The following is a 23,854-nucleotide window of genomic DNA, read 5'->3' as shown; positions in this document are numbered from 1 at the left end:
GTGCCAGGCACACAAAGACCCAAAATAAGTGTTTGTTATTCGTATTAGTCAGCTTGAGCTGCCATAAGAAAAAGAACTTTATTTTCTCACAGTTCTGGAGGCTGGAAGACAAGATGAGGGTGCCAGCAAGGTCAGGTCCTACTGCAGGCCCTCCTCTTGGCTTGCCTTCCGGCTGTGCACTCACATGACCACTTCTTTGTGCATGTGTGCAGAGAGAGAGAGAGAGAGAGCACGTGCCTTCGGTTGCCTCTTTTTATAAGGATACTAATCCTATCATATCAGGGCCTCACCCATATAACCCCATTTAATTGTACTTAATTACCTCTTTATAGGCTCTATCTCCAAATACAGTTATATTGGAAGTTAGGGTTTCAACATACAAATTTTGGCTGGGGACTCAATTCAGTCCATAGCATTTATTAAAGGGAAACTGATAACACTTCCCTCTCCAGTGGACCACTAAGTTGACATCAAAAACAGACTATTATCTGTGACCATCTGAACAGCAGCATCCCTTGTGTCCACTGACAGGATATATCAAAGGACATGTGTACAGTTTGGTATGTCTTCACAGTTTAATAGACAACAGGGAGCCAAGGGAAGATTTGGGGGTGGATATGACATGGCCAAACCTGTGATTTAGGAGGAGTGATGAGGGAGCAGTAAATCTGATGCAAACAGAGACACACAGGAGGTAAGAAGCCATTGCAAGAGTCAGTCAAGCGGCTATGCAGGTGCTGGCAGGAGGAACAGCTATGTTGCAAGGAGCAGAGACAGAAAGGAAAAAGCAGATGCAAGGAGAATCGTCAAGGTTGAATCCATGAGAAATTGCTACCCACTGGATAATGGGAGATAGAAAAAGCAGCGAAGTATTAAGGTAAAGGGAGTAGGTGGTGAGAGAAGGGCTTCACCATCTAAAGACCCAGGGATGGGGTGGGTGGGAGGTGGGGAGTTGGGAAGAGAAAGAGAAGGAGGAGGAGGAAAAGGAGGAGGAGGGTTTGGAGGAGGAGGAGATGCTTTGGAGAAGGGAGGGGAGGGTGGCTTGCATTTGAGACATGTTGGATCTGAGCTGACATGAGACATCAAGCCAGAGGTACTTAGGCATGCAGTGGGAAATGGATGTATGGAACCTAGAAGTCAAGCCAGGGGTGAACATCTGAATTTCATCCACAGAAGTAAATGAGATGACTGATAAAACCTAAATGAACTGAGCACAGAAACTCAGAGATTGTCTTCTGTGGACAACAAGGAGAGAAAATGAGACCAAAGAGCAAAGGAAAGGAGACGAGGAAAGGCCAGAGGGGTGGGGGTGAAATCAGAATAACACAGCGCCACAAAACCCGTAGAAGAACTGTTTCCAGGATGGATAGAGTGTTCAGCAGCTGAACGAGGTACAGAGATATCAAATGACTGAGCACAGAGTATTCAGATCTGGTTCCATTGTGATCAGTGGAACCCTTCAGAGAACCAACTGAACAAGGTGGAGACAGCAAATCAGGGAACCACAGAAAGCAAGAAAGAAACAGACACTAACAGGCTGAGTACCTATGTGTGTGCCAGGCATTGTGATCGGAATTTCATATGGATTATCATATTTAGTCCCCACAAACACTCCTACAGGGTAGGTGCTATTATAATTTGTATTCAGGGCATTTTGTGTAAAACTTAATAATGAAAGGAGCTCATCTGCAAGGTCATATTTGCCTGTCTGAAAAAATAAACCTCTCATACATATTTTGACGTAGCTATGGAGATTTGAGAGGAGGCATGTAGGTGGAATCAGATATCAAGGAAAATGATACAAACTGAGAGAGGGGGATATGGAGCAGTCTGGCTGAGTGACTCATCACAATGGTCAAAGTATTTACAATGGCAAAGAGATGAACTTGACTCCCAGAGGCTACATATTCTGTGTGTGTATCTGTCTGTCTGTCTCTCCCACAGGAACTGCTTGGGAGAAAATATACAAAACCATGCTAGTCTGTCAATTTGCCCCAGTGAAAACTGATATTATCGGTAACACTTTTTGAAGACTTTTTTTTTTAATCCACCTGCACAGCTATATTAATTAAAGACTGCATTGATCAGATCATTAATTTTAAAAGTCAAGTCTTCACTCAGAGGTCATCACAACTATGGAAAAACCGACTGATTGCCATAATGTACTCTCAGAAACATCCCAAACCTGTGGAAATGTAACACAAATGGAAAAATCCTTCACTTCCCCTTCCTACCCTTCACCGCAACTTATTATCACCACAAAATAATTTTTAATTATTGCCGCAGTCACTCTCAATTGCACTAATTAGAAGATATATAAATCACCTTACTTTTCTCAGCCAGGTATTTAACCCATACTTGATAGTAATGAACAATTTTATTAGAACTGTTCAAAAACAAATGCTAGCAATCCTGAGCATGCAAGAAACCTGAATAATAGCGTTTCAATTGGATTTACAAACCCACAAATCTGTGGATGCTATTTGACATTTATTGAACATGAATAACATCCCCACGTGCTGTGTTCCTGAGGCTTAGCCAACATTCTAGGGAAATGACTTAACTCACACCAATAAACTTGAAAAGGTTCACCCTGGACCAATATTTCCTCACACCAAGTGCCCCTTCCTACTATTCTCATCAGGTCGAAAACATCCACGATTTAGCCCTCCCCAAAGTAACAATGGTAAAAAGGCCTGAGCTTAAACCTAACCTCTGCCACTTCCTAGCTGTGGGAAGACAGCAGTGGGAACAATGACCACGCTCTGAATCAGCTCATCCCCTGCATGATGAGAATGACACCATCCTCAGTGTCATGAGTTGAAAACATTAGGCCAATATGGTGGATAGCAAGGGGCACTGGAGACAGCCAGACACACCTGGGCACACACTCTTTGTTCACCATTACCTACTTGATCAGGTGACACTGGGTAAATTCATTTCCTTTAGCTTCTCTGCTCTCTCTAATTACACATGTAATTTTAGCCAATTAGCCTTGAAATTTTTGGTTTGTTTTAATCCACTGTGGCAAGCAGGCCACGGAGATAAACACCAATTATATCACACTGCACCTCACCCTCTCCACAATGGTGATGTGAAGTGCCCTCTGCTCTGCAGATCTGTAGCTTTTTGAAGTTATTAATGGTGAGAATTGTAACAACCATCTACAGAACTGTTCTTTCTTGTTAATTTGGGTGGAAAAGAAGGTGATCTCACTCTTATTATGATCTACTAAGGGGGAAAAGGCCACTGGAAAATGAGGTTCATTCCTACTGACAAAAGTTTCAAAGAGACCTGTGTGATGCATACATGGGGTGGCCATATCCAAACAGATGGTTTTGGGAAAGGGGGCACTGTTAAAAATCATGCTGTGATAGCAGGTGTGACCCAGGACATTTGGTCATCCTGCGCAGAGAAGATGATGGTATACAGCATTCTCTCTCCCTTCTACCAAGTGTCAACCTCAGAAATCTAGAGGACAGAAAGTTTACAGAAATCTCAAAGCCTCCTCTCCTTATCACCACCAGCCTTTCCCTGACTCAACAGAAGCACATGCCTAACCAGCACTTACTAACCTATTTAATCAAGCTGTGCCTTTCTTTGGAACACAGTGGCTAACTTCCAATAACACACCAACAGTGAGGACCATGAGCACACAGAAACACTTAAATAGGTGAAACACATACGCAGGCCTTCTAGCTGATTTGGACAGAGGACAGGGTCAGGCTGTTGGAGGAATGAGGGGACCTGGTGTGTGTCAGAATCGCCTAGCACACCAACCCGTCTTGTTAGAGGAGGCAAAGACCAGATTTGGGCCACTCTACACGTGGGCCAGGTGGCAACTCTCCCTGAGCATGTGGAAAGAGTTGCCAACCCCTCAAAATATAGAGACAATCCCCCACATGACAAGTCCTTGCCGAACCAAACTACCCCAGTCACAGCAACCGTCCATCACCAGTACCCTGCACATGGTTGATGCCTCATTGGGGCAAAACCTTTCTTCTTAAATTATTCCAAAGACACACAGTATTTTAGTTACAACTAATTATCAGGAAAATGAAAGCAACCCCATGTGAAGGCAAAAACCTTAGGGAGAAAATAATAATACATGCTTGTTAATTTCCTTCTCCAAGCTTTTCCTTTAATTTTCATTTTCCCAACCATTTTAGAATTGACCAGGAAGGACTCTAGTTTACCACCTATGTTGGGCTTAAAAGAAATAAAAAAAATTAAGTCACAATGACTCATTTTGTAGTGCATATGCTGTAAACCCACCAAAAAAGGAAGAGAAACTACATAGGTAAAAGTAGAATCGTACAGAGTGTAGAAATAATCTCTCAGCCACAGTGCACTCAAAATCTTTTCCATAAGAAAGGGTGGAGATGTCAAAGAGGACAACACTTGTAATTTTTAACAGATACTTCATCCCCTGAGTATTGCTATTTCATACAATCTGCCAGTGGCTCCCAGGGAGGTCCAGGCTGAGGGCCCGATAAGGAGACAATTCCTGCCTGTGGAGGAAACTTGATCCAGGGAAACTCACAAAGCAAAGCATCTATTCCCTCTGAATAGCGTGCATAACTATTCCCAGAATGAACCAGAGCCCACGTCCAGGGGACTCCTGCGCCCAAGCTCTCAATCCCTCCTGCAGAGGCCACAGTTGTAGTAAGACCATGACCACAGGACACAGGGCCATGCCACAACCAACCATGGAGGCCAACACCAGAGGTGGCTGTCACAGTCACTGACTCATTCCCCGGGTCTCACCCAGCAACTTCCGGCTTTTCATTTGACAAAAAATAGGTTAAAAAAAAACAGAAGCTCAGTTTCCTCATTCACAGCAGATGAAAAACAGCCAACCCAAAGGAAATGAGAGGCACTTAGTGACAATCTCAGTGGCCACAGGTGAGGTGACAAGTGACACAAAGAAAGAAAATGAAAACCTGAAAATACAGATTCAAAATTGTATCAATGAAGCACATAATGACAGGTCTGAGTCATCCAGAAAGATGTTGGCTTTTGCTCAAGCTTCCTCTGTTTTTAAAAGCAGGGAAATGCCTAACTTGGAAGCCAAGTTTTTATCAAGTATTTAAAAGTTTTCAAGTCTTGGCATTTGAAATAGTAGCAGGCGGGAGGTCTTGGTGGAGACAGGCACAGAGGACAGCAGACTGACCTGGGCTTTAGTGCTGAGAACTAGATCGCACCTGGTGATGGGGCCAGGGACACAGGGAATCGCCCCACCTCATGGGTCTCAAGAAGGCCCTGTACCTCCCACCACTAAAATCCTGTGAGAGGGAACATGGTGTGGTGACAAGTCACCTGCCAGACATCCCTGGGAAGAATCCTGACTCTCCTATGGACAACCCAAGCCTGGTCTGCTCACCGTGGTGATAATAACCCTCGCGCTAGCACGTAGTTGAAATTCAACAAATGCCTATCCAAAAACTGAATGAACCCGGCAACTCTGAAAAAATTACTTACCCCTCTTTAAACTTCAATTTCCTGCTCTGCAAAATGGGGAGTATGACAATTCCTAACATGATGGGATTGTGGTAGGGGTTAAATGAGTTAACTGTGTACAGCGCCTCCTCCACCCCTGGATATGAGTCTTACTCTACCATGACAAGCGTATGGACAATCTTCAGTTATCTGGAAATCTGACAGAGGAAGCAGCCCCGTTCTCTGATAATAATCGACAGAGGAAGCATCAGTTCATTAGTCTGTTAAATATTTAAGAGACAATTTGATCACATATCATATTCCCCTCCTCGAAAAATAGTTCCCAGATTCAACACTGTCGGACTGGTCATTAACACTCTTGTGAGACAGAAAGATGTTCTAATTGTATCAATGAAGCACAGAGTAATTTTCCCTGGGTCAACCAGCAACTCAATAACAAAATCTAGGTCTTCTGTCTTTGCTTCCTCATCACCTCCCCTCGGCCACCAGAAACTAAATACCCACATGCGTCATGTGCAGAATTCCACAATTTCCAAGCCAGCACACAGCACGGGAAAGGCAACATTGTCACAGGCAGATTCTAAAACTGTGTTCTGAGGGATTCCGCCAAGGACACCTATAAATGATACTTTCTGGCTCAGGAAGTTTCCCGCTGTCTGATCTGGAATCTCTACTGGACAGAAAGGCCTTTTTAGAATACCTTCGGAATACTGGCTCTTAATTACTTGCCTTTTCCTTGAGTCAGTGTTGCCAATTTAGCTTTTCAAAAAAAAAAAAAAAAAGTCCTGCATGTCCCAGAAGGAATTTATTGTCCCCCTAAGGAATTACAATAGAAAAAAAATATCCCTTTGAACTTCAGGTGGCTTGTGGGCAGGAAAGAAATTAAATCAAGGAGCCTGTGCTGCTCAGGGTGGTGACACCCAGACAGTCCCCAAGGACAGCCCATTAACATAGGTCCCCTGCTGGTCTGGACAATGAGAAGGAGACCAGCCTTCAGGCTCCTCCTTCTCATCTCCATAACCTCATCCCCATTGTATCTCAAGCGGAAGGGCACCAAGACCTCCAGCCCTCCAGCAGTGGATGGAAGGGGGCCTTTGTCCCCTGTGGCCACCTCCTGAGTTGGCTCCCAACTACCCTCTTCCTTCACAAGCACCCCTCCTTACTCAATAAGGATGGCAGTAGTAGCAATAGCAACAGTTACTGTTACTAACATAGAGCATGTACTGTGTGCTAGGTACTGTTGTAAGTACTTTCAACACATAAGCTGGTTTAAATCCTTACAACTATCCTGTAAAGGAGGCACTGTTATTACCCCCAAGATCGCATAGCAAGAGAACAGTATGCTTCACAGCTGCCTCTACTACTTATCCCAGCCCACTTTCCAAGCTTGAAGTAGAGGGGAGGGGTCCTCTTGTTCTTATATATAGGAGACACTGAATAATTATAATGAATGAAAAGAGTTGCCGGCCCATTTTCACTGGTTGCCCCAGTAAGAGTTACCAGGCTACTTTCTCCATTCTCTGCCCAAAGTAGCAGAGGACAGATGATCCTCAATAAATACTTAACATTTGCCAGATTCTCCCCAACTCCTAAAGCATAGTTTCTGCACATTTTGCTGAAAACCTAGCCCCTTCTATGGCACTCTTGGTACCCTGCCCATTAATAAGGCTTCCTAGGAAATCCTATTATTGTCAACGCATTGTGTTTAGATCTCTCATTCGCTATATGTTCAGTCCCACAGAGACACAGCTGCAGGGACCATTTTCTGTGTGTGTCTCGACAGTTAAGCACAGTGGCAGCTGGCAGTCTCACCTCCTGCCTTTGCTGGCTGTGTAATCAACCTCCTTTTAATCCTGCCGAGCTCCACACTGCCTGGCACCAGAGGCCAGAAGCTGCACACAGGTAATAATTTAACAAATCACCTGTCTGGCTCTCCTGCCAGGACACCCACTCTGGAGCTTATACAGCTGCTGATGCTAGGGCTGCAGCCTTGCCTGTGGGATGTCAGCTAAACCAGTAAGTACTGAGGCCTTGAGGACCACACACTTCCAGCTCTGTCCTGTCTTAGAGGACCAGGGTGTGGTGTTTGATAGGGACAACCCTCAGGAACTATGCTTCCTACTCCATGCTTAGCTCTTGGGGATTTTTAAATATTCCCATTTTGCCCAATACAAGAGCAACCAGCAAGAGCTCCACTCAGCAAGCAATAACACAACAACACATCCTCAAGAACCTGGATTGCAAGAATATCCCAGGACACAGCTGTTAAGACACAGAGCATGGGAAGGCAAACTGCAGCAAACGTACACACACACACACACACACACACACACACATGCACACAAAAACATACTGAAACTCATACAGTACTCCACAAACAAAAAACTATGGTGTGAAACCCATTGTGGAGCTGGTCCCCAAATGTGCATGAGTCACATCCAGCCCTGGAACACACAAAAAGAAGTGAAGTCATCGCCAGACTTTTACAGTACTCATCCATTGCTTTGCTATTTGTCTATAAACCACTGAAAAGAAAAGATCTTTTCAGGTTTACAAATAAGACAACCACTTTTAAAAAGTGAAAATTCTGTCATGACAGGCATTACAAGAGAACAAATCATTTTACCCAAAGCAGTGGTAGAGAGAAGTAACTTAAGGAAAGACTGCCTTTAAATAGCCATCAGCAAGCTATAATCTGTCAAAAGCAATTATTGCCATCAAATACTTGTTAACACACACACCGTGACATTCATATTTCAGTAAGACAGCAGGACACTGATTTTTAGCAAAATCTAAAAAAAATATATGTTTCAAACCAGACTCTTGGTCCTGCGCCTTTGAGGAAGGAAACAGGAATTTTTTTCTTATAGTACTTGCTTATGATCAGTGCTTTGAGATTAGTTTGCCACTAACACCAGCAAACAGCAGAGTAACACAGTTTGTTCCAAAAACCAAAAAAGTGGTAGAGTCCCAAGAGCCAGGCTTTAGGGTGGACAACGGGAGAAGTGGGAACACATTCAGATGTCTGTGGCTTTATTTCTGCAGGAGGAAGAGAAAAAAACACACAGAACGGGGAAGGGCACACTGAATGAAGGGAGGAGCACCAGGCACTGGGGTAGCCGACATTTGTAATCTGCATATACTGATCATGTTATAGGAGCCATGCGGAAGCCATGGCCTGCTGCTTCCTATCGCTTTCTACAGGTCAGTGCCCTTACCTGAAGAGAATTAAATGCTCATGTGTTTAGCACAAGCTTCCAAGCCAGAGGCCCAAGGGTCCAATCCTCAGCTCCACCCTCACCAGCTGAATGACGCTGACAAGTTACTTTGTAAGTTTCCTCAGCTGTAAAACGGGAATAGCGATGCCCCTTACCCAATAAGGTTGTTGAATTACACAACGAAATGTATTTAAAATGCCTATTTGATGATAAGCATACAATAAATGATAGCTGCCATTATCAACATCATTCATATTTCAATAAATAAGGGCTCACTGGTGAACCAGTACAGTTATTGATCCCTAGATGGTTCATCCATCACTCAGCAACTATTTACTGACTGGTCTTCCATGTGCCTGGCACCAGGCTAGAGGTTAGGGATATAAAAGAGAATAATATGGGGTTTAGCCTTCAACAACTCCTCCACTGGGGAGACTGTCATATAACCAATATAGTGTCCAAGGTTCCAGATGGAAGACCACTAAGAAGTACACACAATTCAACAGTTCGAATACTTTACTGTAATTTATAATGGACTCTGTGACATGAGTAAATATATATGTATGGTGTGTGTGCACACACCCACACGGTGAGATATATACGTGTGTGTGCATATATTATACATATACATATACATCAGTTATATATATGGTATCTGATAAATATGTTCACAAACACTGTGTGTGTGTGTGTGTGTGTGTGTGTGTGTGTGTGTGTATCTCCAGTACCATATTATACTTGTTTCCTATATAGGAATTATACTGAGATTCAACCCTGCAGATCTCTTGCCAACACACCCACAGAGAGTGAATGTTCAACAGTGAGCTAAAGTTCAGCATTAACTGGAGAAGTTGCCAGATCAAAGCACGCCAAAATGAAGACAGCCTTCCCCTTTCGAGATTAACAGAACCCAGCATGTATGTCACCAGAAAACACACAATCACAAAACAAAAGATGCTGCATTTATTAACTGTGAGTCTGAGTCATCAGGCAGCACTCTGGGCAAATGTAAGACTAAACTGCCCTACTGTTGATGATTCATCAAAAACTTAGTGTGATAGAAAGACGGAAAGTGGGCCAATTCTAGGCAAAAGGCAAGAAACAGAAGAAAAGAGACCAGTAAAGACTGCTCCAAGGTAACCATGACAAGTTGAGAAGCCAGTGCAATTATTTCCTTAAAACCCACCAATGAACTCTTAGAAGAAAGGCTTAATGGGGGATTGGAGTATGTTTAACAGGTTAATAGTTTGTCATCTCCAACTTTTTATTTTCCTCAAAGGGCTGGGTCAGCCCTTTATGGCCAACCTAACAGCTCATGTCAATTAACCTACGTAGGTCAAAAATTCCTTTATCTAGATCTGACTCAATTTATAATCAGCTGAGCACCAATACTTACGGGGCAAAGATGAGAACTATTACACTTACCAGAGGCACTCTACTTTCTAAACAAAGCTGTAAGGAAACATGGCTTTTCTTAATAAAAATTCCTCCAACACAGAGTTGGCATTGGAAATTAACTCACCAAACGGGAAGGGTTACTCAGTCCAAGTGCTTCTCAAATTGTAATGTGTATATATAAATCACCTGGGTATCCTGTTAAAATGCCAGTTCCAATTCTGCAGGTACCAGATGGGGCCCAAGATTCTGAATTTCTAACAAATTCCCAGACAATGCTGATGCTGCTGGTCCAGGAACGATAATTCCCAGCCATGGCCCAGCAATAAGGCATTCCCCTTGCTGTAAGGCACCTGTTCAGGGTTACAGATGACTCTGAGACTATAATGGAAGTCAAGGACTCTACTACCCAGAAAAATGCACAAGTGCACTTGCAGGTTTTCCCACCTCTACTATGGGCCATCAAAGGAACCTCCCACCTCTGTAAGGCAGTCCATGAAAAAAAAAAAAAGTTTAAAAAAAAAAAAAAAACACTCTACCTTAGGAAGCCTGCCAATTACTGCTGCCAACACCAAACTAGCTTGGGGTGGAGTGGAGAAATGCATCCCTTTGATCACTTTGGCCCATGTGTGAGTAATTCACCCTCTCTTCTCTTGGTCCACAGAAACATAGTTAAGATGCCTTAAAGATAGGGAATAAGAAAAGGAAAATAAAAACAGAATATCAAGAAGCTCTGTAATCTGTCTCTAAGATATAGTTTACTCATCTTCCACTTGAGTTCCACCTCAAGGAGTCCTCATTCCTGGCATCCTGTCTGCTCTAAGTAGAGCAAAAGCTACTTAATTCTACCACTACCTGGCACTGCCTTCCCAGGTAATTTGATTTCTAGTGGAGGTGCAGGGGCAGAAGGCTAGTCATCTTGCTGTCCTACCTAGTTACCCTCAAAGTCTGAGTTTCCTCGTCTATGAAATGCAATTAAGAATAGACTCCACTTTGTAATGTTCTGGGAAAAATAAGAAAATGCATACGTGATGTACCTGACACACTGCAATTGCTTTAAAATGTTTCATTCTTATGTTTTATTATTATGGCCTTTATGAACACGCAGAGATCAAAGATCATGCAAAAGAAAAGGCTTTTGTTTCCTGAACGGAAGAGTGTAACTGCTGCTCTGCATGTTTGGGGCAAGGTCCAGCTCTGCCCATCCCACTGCTGCACAGATACACGCCTGCTGTCTGAGAACCATGCTGGAGGCCATCATAGCTGCTCACAAACACTTGTGATTGTCTCTCTCTAACACTGAATTGAAGTTATTCCACAGCCTTCAGCTCCAGGATGGCAATGTTCTATATGAGCCTTAGGTGTTTTTTGGTTTTTGGTTTTTTTTAAGCATCTTGGACTAAAAAGATCAAACCCAACAACAAAATGACTGATCAGAGAAAAGACAGCGACCTTACTAAGAAACCCTTAATAATTTGTGATATAAATTTATCTAAAAACCTTTTGTCCAAAGATCTCAAAAATTCTTGACAAGAAAGTTTTAACCACTGCACAACAATCCTAAGGAAGTTGGGATGGGTCAGAATTGAATTCTCAACGTTGGGGTCTCCTGAATCTCTTGATAAGCAGTGTTCCTCAATGTGAGGTCTGAGAACCACCTGCACTCGTCATCTAAATGCACGTGAAATGCACATTTGTGGGTTCCATTTCCACGGCTACATCAAAATCTCTGGGGAAGGAAATTGGAATCTTTAATAAATAACCCTCAGAAAGTTCCAACACTAAATTTCTAAACCAACCAATGACTCACTCTCCCTCCTCCACAAACGATGGCGGAAAGGTAAGTACATCCGAAACGTTGTCTACAACTTCAAGGGCTTCACAGGCCTCCTGAAGTCTTCCCATGGGTTCACAGGTAAGCATCTCTGGTGTATGCAACACCAGTCAGGGCTTCTCAACTTTCATCATTCAATCCTCCCACCTTCACTTAAAACAAAACAAAAAAAAAAAAAACTCAAGTCCATACTATGTAAATTTTTATAAGAAACTCATTATTACTTACATCTATAATGACATTTTCTGTGTAATGATTATGAAATTGTGGGTTCGATCCTTAGTTGTTAAGTTTTCCAAATAAAGCATATAATTATCAGTATAAAATATTGTGTCACTGTACACCTAAAATCATCTCCCCTATCACCTACATATGACTACTCTTCCTGTTCAGGAAACGTCGGTTTGTGTAATCCAGAGATCTGGAACCACGTGGGGATTTTATGAGGCACGCATGGCCTGTGATGCGGAAGGCTGTCTATTCTGGTAAACTCCAGAAGGCCTAACAGCCTCAGGCTGCATATGCCTGGCAGAGTAGGCTATGGGAGGAGAGGGCTTTCCCTCCTGCCAGAAGGCCAGAAAATTATGCCACCTGTGGGTGTGACTGACTTGTCCAGATGCCCTTTTTGTGACCTGTTTGCCCCATCAGTGAGATGAAACATGCCCACCCACCCACAGCCCAGACTCCCCACTGCAGGGACCATGGTGGACCTCTGACCTATGGGGGGTCAATCTGCTTTTCTTTGGGGGAATTTGTAATTAGGGCACAGAGGAGCTTGTTAATAGACACTGGACATGCAAGCTGAGGAGTGTTTTTGAATTGGACTAGGGTGGCCTCCTTCTGCCTTGTGTGCAAGCTGAGGCAGAAAACCAGTCCATAGAGGCAAGTAAGAGAAGACACCAGCTGCCCTAGAGAAAAAGTAGGTACAGAGACATCCCAGCACCCTAGCAATAAACTTTTATTTAGCTGGTTTGAGCAGGCAGTTTCTCCTTGCAACCAAATCACCCCTAAGACTCACTGTGCTGCACAGCTCTGGCTCCAATGTCCAGGTGGAGTTGAAGGAAGGCTGGAAGTTGGGTGAGCACCCTTCCCAGACACACCTCAAAAGACAGTAGGGCTTGAACTTTATTATAGGGGCAGGGAAGGGGGATTTTAACATGGGTCCCCTCCACATTACTCCAGGTGAGAGGTGCCACAAGAAGGAGCGAACAGGAGGGTCCCTGGAGCTCTTCCCTCCTGCTGATGGTGGGGAAACAATGACAACACACACAGTGTACAGTCACTGCGTATGTTAGCACGTGGATCAGGCTCTTTACAATTGTCACCTCATTTTGCTTTTCCTGAGAGCCCCATGAAGGTGGTAATGTCATTTTCCTCACTTTTTTTTTTTTTTTTTTTGAGACGGAGTCTTGCTCTGCCGCCCAGGCTGGAGTGCAGTGGCCGGATCTCAGCTCGCTGCAAGCTCCGCCTCCCGGGTTTACTTTCCTCACTTTATACAGGAGGAAATGAAGACTCAGAAACACTAAGTGATCTCCAAGGTGACACAGCGGATAAATAAAGGATCCAAACTGCAGAGTCTGAGCCATCTCACTACTTTGCTTTTTTATTAAAGACAGGACAGAGACCCCAAGTGGACCTACTGTCTGAGTGACAGCAAATGGTGCAGACACCAAAAGGTCCTCCCTCCAGCAGCCCTGTCTCCTGTGCTAGTCCCTCACCCCAGCCAGCAATGCCACACCTATGGGCACAGCATCAAGAAATAAGGGTGTGCAGAGGTAAGAGGCTGGGGGAGAAGCTGTGCCACCTGACCAGGGCATGGCTTGGCTGGCCAGAACAAGGCCCAGTGGAGCCTGGCTTGGACCCAGATCACAGACAGAGGGTTAAACCACAGTGATTTTTTTTTTTTACAATAATTGGTACATGGCATTCTCCTTTGTGGTCCCACATGGCACAGTGGAAGGAAAGATACACTTCCAGGCCAGGCAGAACTAAGGAAGCCTGCCAATACCCAAGCTGTCTCAACTTCTAACAAATACTGGAACAGAAACTACATTCCTGGTGTTAGGACTGGATGACATGCTAAGAAAGAGAAAGTAGAACCTTAATTACAAGCCCAGAACCTGTTCTGACACCCTATTATTCATATCTCATTTCCAAAACCTGAAGCTCAGAGAAGACAACAAACCTGTCAAAGTTCACAAATCAATCACAACTAAAACTCTGATTACCCAAACTCCAAGTAGATTTCAGGTTCTGTCCAGGAATTTTAAGTAAGGCTCCTGACCTTTCAACATTAGTATGGCTGGTCCTATAAAAATAATGCTGATATAGCCACTCTCCACCATCTCTGCAGTAGGGGCGAACAGTGCAATTTGGCAAGTATGATGCAAGTATGGATGTAATGACTGCTCCTGGCAAGTCACTGAAGCCAGCACTGAAGTTGTGCTGATGTGTCCATACCACCTCATGAGAGGTGGGCACTTACTACATGGCCACCTCTCATCCCCCCACTAGGGATGGGGATGAGGTCTGTGGTCAGGGAACATGAGTAACAAAGATGGCTGGCTGAAATGGAGGCCCGACCCCAGACCCAATCCCACCCACAGGGCACCAACAGCCCTCTTATCCTTCACCTCTACAGCAGGAAGACCTGTCTTACGAACCCAGGACTGCAAGGCACCATCCTCTGGGTGCCCTTCCCCTTTATCTCTGACTGTTCTGCCCTTGCATCCTGCTTTTCCTCCTCTTACCCTGAAAGGGGGATGGTCCCCCGGTTCTACCCAAGCCCCTTCTCTCTCCCTTGTTTTCAACAATGACTCTGTGAAGGTGGCACTTGCCACTGTCCCGTGCCAACTCTGCTCCTGCTTGTTCCAGCCAGCTGCTGGGTCTCATCACCTGAATACAGTGCTGGCACCTCCACCTTCCCCCTCCCCTCCCACCTGCTTCTCTGCCTGAGCTCCTGATTTCTGGCACTGGGGAGAGAACTAACATTTACTGAACTTCCCACACATCCAGGACCATGCTGAGTGTTTTCCATGTTCCTTCATTTAAAAGCATCATTAAAGTTTCAGAAGCCCAAGATGCAAAATCCCATCACCCTCTCTGTCCCCTCCCTCTACCCTGGCTCCTGCATCTAGTCAGTGACCAAGCCCCATCCATGTGCTCTCCCTCCTCGCTACACAGCCCACTCGTAGGTAAGTGGGCTTCTCCTTAAGCCCTCTTCTTCCCACACTCCGTCTCCTACCTGCTCCCCCTCCCACTGCTCCTGCCTCCACACTCCATGCAAACCACACTGGACACTATCTTCTTGAGCACACTGCTGATCACACTACCCCTCTGCTCAAGGACTGATCACACCTCCCCCCTATCTTTTCCTCCAAACCAACCCCAAGTGCCTTGCCTGGCACTGGAATCCTGCCACAATGTGGCTGAGACATACATTCCAACTTACTACCCACTGCTTCCCTGCAAGGCGGCTGGACTCCAGCCAAACCATGTGACTCCCATTCCCTGAAGCCACACTGCACTTCACAAGCCTTTGCTCACACAGTTCTTTCCATCTCATGTGTCTCTTCCTCCCATTTCTTCTCACTCAACTCCACTTTCTCCAAGGCCCAGGGCACACATGGCATCTCCTACAAGATGCCTTTGCTTCTCCACTAATGGAGAGTGACTATCCTCCTGTGAATTGTGGCTTCACTCACGTTACTCCCCCTATGGCACTATTTAATTGTGTTCTCTATGATACCAGATGCTCCTCAGGCAAAGAGGTGGAACAGGCTTTATCTCTGCAGCCTCCACTGTACCTCACACACTTTACATCAAAATGATATCCACTCACTCATCAACACATTTATCCAGTGTCGATCATGCACCAAGTTGCTCTCAGCTGCTCAGTATATGATGGTAAACAAAAAAAAGACATGGTTCCTACCCTCATGGGTTTCCCATCTAATGATGAGCCAAACTTCAATCAAATTTTACGCAAATGAGTGTACAGTTAGCAATATCCCTGTACTGTAGAAGGGACAGAATCAGAGTCCTACAGAAGCACAGAGGGGCTGGGCACCATGGTTCACACCTATAATCCCAACACATTGGAAGGCCCAGGCGGGTGGATGGCTTGAGCCCAGGAGTTTGAGACAGCCTAGGCAACGTATCGGGAACTCATCTCTATAAAAATTAAATAAATAAATAAGCATGGTGGTGCATGTCTGTGGTCCCAGCTACTCAGGAGGCTGAGGTGGGAGGATCACTGGAGCCCAGGAGGTTGAGGCTGCAGTGAGCCATGATTGTGGAACTGCACTCCAACCTGGGTGACAGAGTGAGACCTGGTCTCACAAAAATAAGAAGAAAAAAGCAGCAGTAGCACAGACGGACCAGGAAGGCTAGCTGGAGAAAGTGAGGCTCGAATGAGTCTGCAAGTGGTGAGAAGGGGAAGTGGCAAAAGTGCTCCAGGTCCTGGGGACAGCCTGTGCAAAGGCCCTATAGTGGACCAGGGCTGACAGCCAGTGGGTTTGGATGCTGCAAAGGAAGCAGGGGAAGGTGCCAGAAGGTAGCAGGGACATCTCAATAAATGTGTGCAGTGAATATGAATCCATAACCCTCATCACTTAGCAAACTTTTTTAACCAATAAAACTAACCAATCTTAGATTTATAACAAAACACAAAATATAATTTAAAAAATACTCTTTCCCTTTTAAAAGAAATGTTCTCCTTCAGTGTAACTGTTGTTCTCTAAAAAAGATTAAAGTGAGTTCTCATAGCTAAAATAGAAATAGAAAAGCAAGCATAAAAATCATGTAATTCTGGCCGGGCGTGGTGGCTCACACCGGTAATCCCAGCACTTTGGAAAGCCAAGGAATGCAGATCACCTAAAGTCAGGAGTTCGAGACCAGCCTGGCCAACATGGTGAAACCATATCTCCACTAAAAATACCAAAATTAGCCGGGCGTAGTGGCACAAGCCTGTAATCCCAGCTACTCGGCAGGCTGAGGCAGGGGAATCCCTTGAATCCAGCAGGCAGAGGTTGCAGGGAGCCAATATCATGCCACTGCACTCCAGCCTGGGCAACACAGCAAGACTCTGTCTCTAAAAAATAAAAATCATGTAATTCCATAAGTAATATAATGTTGCTCTACCCTTGAGTTAGGAGCCAGCCAACTGACTAGGGAAACAGCCTCTCAATCATCCTACATTGATAACAAGAGCAGAGGCTAACAACTGGCTTATAACTGTTGAGCATTGTCTAAGGGTACTAACACATTATCTCATTTGACTGTCACAACAACCAGTGTGGTAAGTATCAATATCATTACCATTTTACAGATAGGGAAACTGAAGCCCAGAGAGGTTAAATAATTGGCTCAAGGTCACGCAGGTAACGAGCAGTAGAGCTAGGTTCTGAATGCGGGTTAGCGGGACTCCAGAGCCTGTACACTTAGTAACCATAATACACTGCCTCGCAAGCTAGCTACCATGTCAGCACTTGCAGAATCTTATTTACTTGTTTATCTCACCTTGTTTCACTGAGGATTTAAGCCACTGAGCACTGACAATGCAAAAAAGATAAAAATCATCTCTGAAGGAATGCAGTGGAACTTCTGGTGTCAGCTCCCTTCCTGATCCAGGTCTCTTTCAAAACACTCCAACTCTTCCTCCAATTTTAATAAAGAAAAATTTTCCAGTTCATGGCAATACTTAATATCCTGAGAGAACAGGAATTGGAAACCGATGAATCTCCTTAGGCTACATCCCAGCCAAAGTCAACAGATTCCAAACCCCTCTTGAAGGCAGTCGCTGTTTACAGCACATCTAATAGGAAGAACAGGGGAGTTGCAGATTACCAGAAGGCTCTAGCCATGGTGTTCCCAACTCTTGACAAACTTCTGAGTCCTGTCTGAAGGACAATATCCCACTTCTACTATCAACAAATTCTTCCCCAATGTATTCCTACTCCTCTTTCTCAGCTCCTGTCTGAAAGTAGGCAGGACACAAGGGTTAATAAGCAAAGCTTACCTACTTGTGGATAGCACTGTCCACCTACTTCAGACCTGGCCAACCCTCCTGAGGAACAGTTAACTGGCCTAAGTCACCAGTAAGATCTTATTAAACTAGTAATGGTGGCCACCAAGTCCACACCCAAGCCTACAGCTGGCTGACCTTGTCTTCCCTGCTGGCCCTCAGAGGCCAACCTGAGGAACTCAAGGCTTAAGTAACACAGGTGTATTTTGGAACTGCATTCCTGAACCACACTGTTAAGGGCTGAATTGAGGCCCCTAAAATTCCTATGTTGAAGTCTTCATTCGCAGTACCTCAGAATGGAACTGTATTTGAAAATAAGGTCTTTAAAGAGACAATTACGGGAAATGAGGTCATTAGGGCAGGCCCTAATACAATACGGTGACATTATAAGAAAAGAAGATTAGGACGCAGGCACAGCAGAGAAAAGACCATGTGAAGATACTGGGAGAAGACAAGCCAAGGAGAGAGGCTTGGGAAGAAAAGAGCCCTGCCAACACCTTGATCTGACTTCCAGCCTCCAGAATTAGGAGACACCAATTTTTATTATTGAAACTGCCCTGTCTGTGGGACCTTGCTATGGCAACCCTAGCAGATTAATACACACACTGTCTAAGTCACCCCCATCACCCAGTTCCCTCCCACTCTTTGAAGGGCAGAGCAGTCTGGTTTCCTTCTGAAACAACCATATGGCACACCCCAGCACAAAAGTCCTATCAGGTCACTGAGTGCTGAAGTCAATGGAGACTGACCTGGTATTGCCTTTCAGAGGCTGGGAACCCAGCACAAAATCTTATGTCAATTACACAGAAATGATAGGTAGAATTTTTCTCTTTAGAAATTATATAGAATTCGGTGGCTCATGCCTGTAATCCCAGCACTCTGGGAGGCCAAGGAGGGTGGATCACAAGGTCAGGAGATCGAGACCATCCTGGCTAACATGGTGAAACCCCATCTCTACTACAAAACTACAAAAAAAATTAGCCGGGCATGGTGGTGGGCACCTGTAGTCCCAGCCACTTGGAGACTGAGGCAGGAGAATGTGTGAACCTGGGAGGTGGAGCTTGCAGTGAGCTGAGATCCGGCCACTGCACTCCAGCCTGGGTGAGAGTGAGACTCCTTCTCAAAAAAGAAAAAAAAAAAAAAAGAAAAAGAAATTATATAGAATTAACATGCAGTCAAGCCCTCCCACAGATAATTGGTTGCTAAGGCCCAGCATAAATACCCCTGTTTTAGAAGCCAGACATGGTGGCTCGTGCCTATAATTCCAAAGACTCAGGAGGCTGAGGCAGGAGGACTGCTTGAGCCCAGGAGTTTAAGACCAACATGGGCAACACAGCAAGACCCCAACTCTAAAAAAATTTTTTTAATTAGCTGGACATGATAGCATGTGCCTATAGTCCCAGATACTTAGGAGGCAGAAGAGGGAGGATTGAGGCTGGGCGTGGTGGCTCATGCCCATAATCCCAGCACTTTGGGAGGCCGAGGCAGGAGGATCACTTGAGGCTAGGAGTTCGAGACCAGCCTGGCCAACATGGCAAAACCCCATCTCTACTAAAAATACAAAAATTAGCCAGGCGTTGTGGCACACACCTGTAATCCCAGCTACTCGGGTGGCTGAGACACGAGAATTGCTTGAACCCAAGGAGGCAGAGGTTGCAGTGAACCAAGATTATGCCACTGCACTCCAGTCTGGGTGACACAGCAAGACTCAGTCAAAAAAAAAAGAGGAAGAAAAAAAGGAGGATTGCTTGAGCCTAGAAGTTTAAGGATGCAGTGAACCATGACTGCACCACTGGACTCTAGCCTGGGCAAAAGATTGTGACCCCAGCTCTACAAATATGAAAAAAACACCTCTCTATTAGACCAACCATGCTACGGTGAGTTTTCCTGTAAATAACTGGGTTAAAAAGATCCTTACAGCAACTGCAAGGTCAGGATGTCTGCCTGAACAACCCTCATACTACAGGAAGCGAAAAGGAAGCACTGGGGGGAAAAGGCAGTAGACGGCGGAGGGGGAGCCTTTCACAAAAGATCCTTTCCAAAACACGTCATCCGGGAGATGAGAATGCCAACTCATCACAGCAGCTAGGTGATGAGTAAGCTTATTTCAGGGGGTGACCAGGAGTTCTTAGTTCTTAGAGTGCCATGATTAGGTGAGGAGGCTGCAAGCCTTAAGAAGTTCCTAGAGGCTGGGAGGTTTCAAGAATTACTTACAGGCCAAGAAATAAGGAGAGAATATTTCAGTTGCGTGCCACTGAAGCCAAAGCAGGAATGGAATGATGAAAATGGGTTCAAAGCCTGGTGCAAGTTTGGGCACAAGAGTATCATAAGTGAAAACCTAGCATTTATTAAGCAATAGCTGCAAACCAGGCATTGTGCTAATAAGCAGGCTCTGTATGCATTGGTTCACTTAAACTTAACAATAACCCCAGGAGGTAAGTCTATTATTACTTCCATTTAAGAGACGAAAATAAGGCCAGAATATAAGCTCTGCAAAGGCAAGATTCTGTCCCTCAGTTTGTTCACTAGCAAATCCTTAGAGCCTAGAACAGTGGCTGGCCCACAGTAGGCACACAATGTCTATCTGTTGAATACATGAAAAAAATAAGGTACTTATCAACTTCACATAAGGGACAGGCCAGGATTGGAATCCATGCTGTCGAGGTCCAGAGCCCACACTCTCAGCTTCTACTCTATGCCACCCAGGATGGAGAGAGCTTGCTGAAGAGATGGGAAATAAATCTCCTGGCATGTGGACAGCTTGGTTGTCCACAGCACATTTCACAGTGTCTGCATCTTCTGCTTCAGCACTGGCAATATTGTTGTGTACCCAGCATAAAGAGTGAAGTTATTCAAGGGGCCAGTGCCTGTAGATGATCAGGAAAAGGGGAATCCCAGGCATTGTGCTAACAGGCAAGGTCCGTAGGCACTGGCTCACTGAAACTTAACAATAACCCCAGGAGGTGGGTCTATTTTTACTCCCACTGGCAGGGCACAGAGTAGCCACAAATGCTCCTTTCCCTCAGTTCTGGAACACTCCCTGGGGCCTCTCTCCAACTTGTGTCATGCCCCACAATTCACTTTAGTGTGGGAGAGGGAGATGGGAGGAAAGGACTGGAAGGGGGTAGATTTATTCATATGACTCTCCAAGAATATGGTGAATACAGCTGGTACAATCTACAACAGAACTTGCCAAAATGTGGTATGTACATGGCTTTGCATACCACAAATCGCTTTATGTAGGATACAAACACTACAGTTTACATATCAATGCTTATGGTTACTTACTATTTGGGGCAAATTATACTAGTTCTTTATTAAACAAAGAGTGTCCCTTCAAAAAGAACAAGAACTCCCACTTAAAGAACAATATTAGGTAAACAATGAAATAGGTGTTACATCAACGCAGCAAAAAATCATAATAGAACTGACTACAGTTTCAGAAATACTGGTTTCCTGGAACTTCCTAAGTTCTCTGTGTCAAATGTCCCCATCCCTGCAACTTGCCCGTCCACTCAGGTATGCCATAGTTCAAAAGGAAGAGTTTACAGAGATTAAGTTTTAAATTTTCTATCAAAATCCCTTAATAAATGACTACATACAAAAGAGAGAAAGGGGGAGAGGGGAGAGGAACAGACACAGACACAAAAAGGCATGTTCATTAAGATATTATGAAGTTAACAACAGGACTTGACCTGGGGCTGAAGTCATGCCCTCTGCCTGGAGACAGCTGAAACACAGAGCTCTCTTTGATACTACCCTAAATTCCACACTATTCTTTCAACTATTATTTTACACATGGTAGCTTAGCTCAGCCCTGTCCAAAGAATTGTACTGAGGTCTCTGGGACCTTTTCCAACAACAACACACAATGAGGCCTTCTTTCTCTGATAAAGCCAAGAACTCCTCCCTCTGTGATCAGCTCCCCTGCCCCTCCCAGACAAAACTAAAGTATCATTTTGAGAAGAATTCAATCAGTCAAATACTGCCCTCTCCTCACCTTCCCTGTTGGTGATGATCAGGTTGCAGGACAGCTGAGGGTGAGTTGTGCTCTAGGATGGAGCCTAGGGGTCTAGTCTGCTCCAGGGAGAGATAAACACTTTTACTCGCAAATTCATGGCACCGTATCCACAGCTGTAGAAAGGTAAGGCTGAAAGGGAAGCAATGGCACTACAACCTGCACCAGTCCAATGAAAGATCCATGAGAGAAGGGCCTTATCTTATTCGTGCTGCATTCCCAGAACCAAATGCAACAATGTTTAGCGCTCAACAGGTATGCAATAGATTGGTATTGAATGGATGAATGAAGTGAGCCAGTAAGTGGATGAATGAATGAATGCATGCATGAATGGATGGATGGATGGATGGATGGACGGACAGACGAATGAAGGAATGGATGGCTCCAGCAGAGCTGGGAGAAGTTAAGAGGAGGGAAAGCATGACCGCAAGATTATTTTTTCTCTATCTGCTTGAAAGCTAGCAACTGTATAAATAATGGGACCCCAAAGGAAAACTATTTTTCTCTTTTCACAGTCGTCCCTTGCAGGTGGTAGATTAACTGCAGGACTTTCGGCCCCTGAACCACCAGGGCTCACTGCCTGGGGCAGCAAACCAAAAGCCACCTTGACTTTCTCTAGGACATCCTCAGACACCCCAACTTCTGTCTTGATTGCTAGTGTCCAGAACAGGAAGAACAGAGTGATGCTGGGAGTGGAGACTTACACCAGCTGATCTGACCCCTTCTTCTAAAAAGCTCAAAGTCCTTCACATCCTGTCCTCTCTCTTAGGGAACTTTTATTTAGAGTAGATATATATTTTTTTCTTTTCTTTTCCTCTCTCTCTTTGCTTATCTGTATTTTCTAATCATTCTACAATGAACAGACTACTTGAGTAATAAAAATGCCTATGATTGATAAAACACACAAAACCATTCAAAAAAGACACTGAAAACGCATATTTTACAGAGTTCCAGTTTAATATTTCTACAGTATAAAACTTAACACTGTCATTTCATACAATTGCACTCAACTAACTCCTCTGAAAACCAAGCTGTAAATTTCTGATAAAAGTCAAAGCTCATGACTTAAAATCAGAAGAGCCAGCCATACAGGCACTTAGCTTATAAGAAGGGGCAGCCATCTGATGGGCGAGGTGCCAGAGTATTAGAAAGGACAAGGACACAAGCTTCATAAGTAAGGCGCCCTATATGGATGAAACATATGTTCTCAGTTCAGCTGTGGTAAGAAAAGATGCTCTGCATCCCTCTTCTAGTGGCAAAAACTTCCAGAGCAGCTGACAGGCGCTAGGGTACACTCCGCAGTGATAGAAGGGGTTTCTTTCTTCATGGGGTTGATTGGTCCATCTCAGAGCTCAACCCTAGTCCCAAAGAGATAGACCATGCTCTAAGCAGCTCGACCACCAGCTGGGAGGGGTCTCCCATTCCACTCAGTCTCAGAACTCATTGTCAATGTCCAGCCTGCTCCACAAAGTGATAACAAGGAAAGCAGCTGGGCTAGCAATGAAAAGACCACATTTCTAGATCCAATTCTGGCCAGACCCCGCACACTCCACTTAGTTATTTTGTACCTTGGTGACTCCATGTTACCAAAAGTGAGTGACACTAGCCATACATGTCTCACAGGTTGCTAAGCATAAACTATGGCAAATGTTAAACTGAGGAGAAAAAAAATAAGAGGAAAGGAGGAAAGGGAAAAAGGGAACACAGAAATTACTACTAAACAAAATTTTACACCAGTTAGAGGAATGGGATTTCCCCACCTCAAACTATGCTGAGTTTAACAAGCAGAAAAGACATGCAAATCACCTTTCAGATCAATGTGCTCGTAAAATACAACTTTTTTTTTTTTTGGAGACGGAGTCTCGCTCTGTTGCCCAGGCAGGAGTGCAGCGGCACAATCTCGG

General features: G+C 44.6%; 1 protein-coding gene and 1 long non-coding RNA gene across 4 annotated transcripts in view; both read right to left on the bottom strand.

The window, feature by feature from the left end:
• The window catches only part of ARHGAP26 (Rho GTPase activating protein 26), a 474,474-nt gene that overhangs the window by 405,189 nt on the left and 45,431 nt on the right, over window positions 1–23,854 (bottom strand). The gene's annotated exons all lie outside the window — the stretch shown is intronic.
• Window positions 11,453–14,270, bottom strand: LOC105510123. The gene is made up of 2 exons (XR_001001524.1): window positions 13,398–14,270; window positions 11,453–13,285 (listed from the first exon to the last, which is right to left on the bottom strand). It is a non-coding gene; the product is annotated as an uncharacterized LOC105510123 (long non-coding RNA).

This window comes from Colobus angolensis, unplaced genomic scaffold (assembly GCF_000951035.1).
Source record: "Colobus angolensis palliatus isolate OR3802 unplaced genomic scaffold, Cang.pa_1.0 Scaffold183, whole genome shotgun sequence".
Lineage (NCBI taxonomy): Eukaryota > Metazoa > Chordata > Mammalia > Primates > Cercopithecidae > Colobus > Colobus angolensis.
The sequence above is the reverse complement of the archived record's forward strand: the minus strand, read 5'-3'. Positions and strand labels throughout refer to the sequence as shown.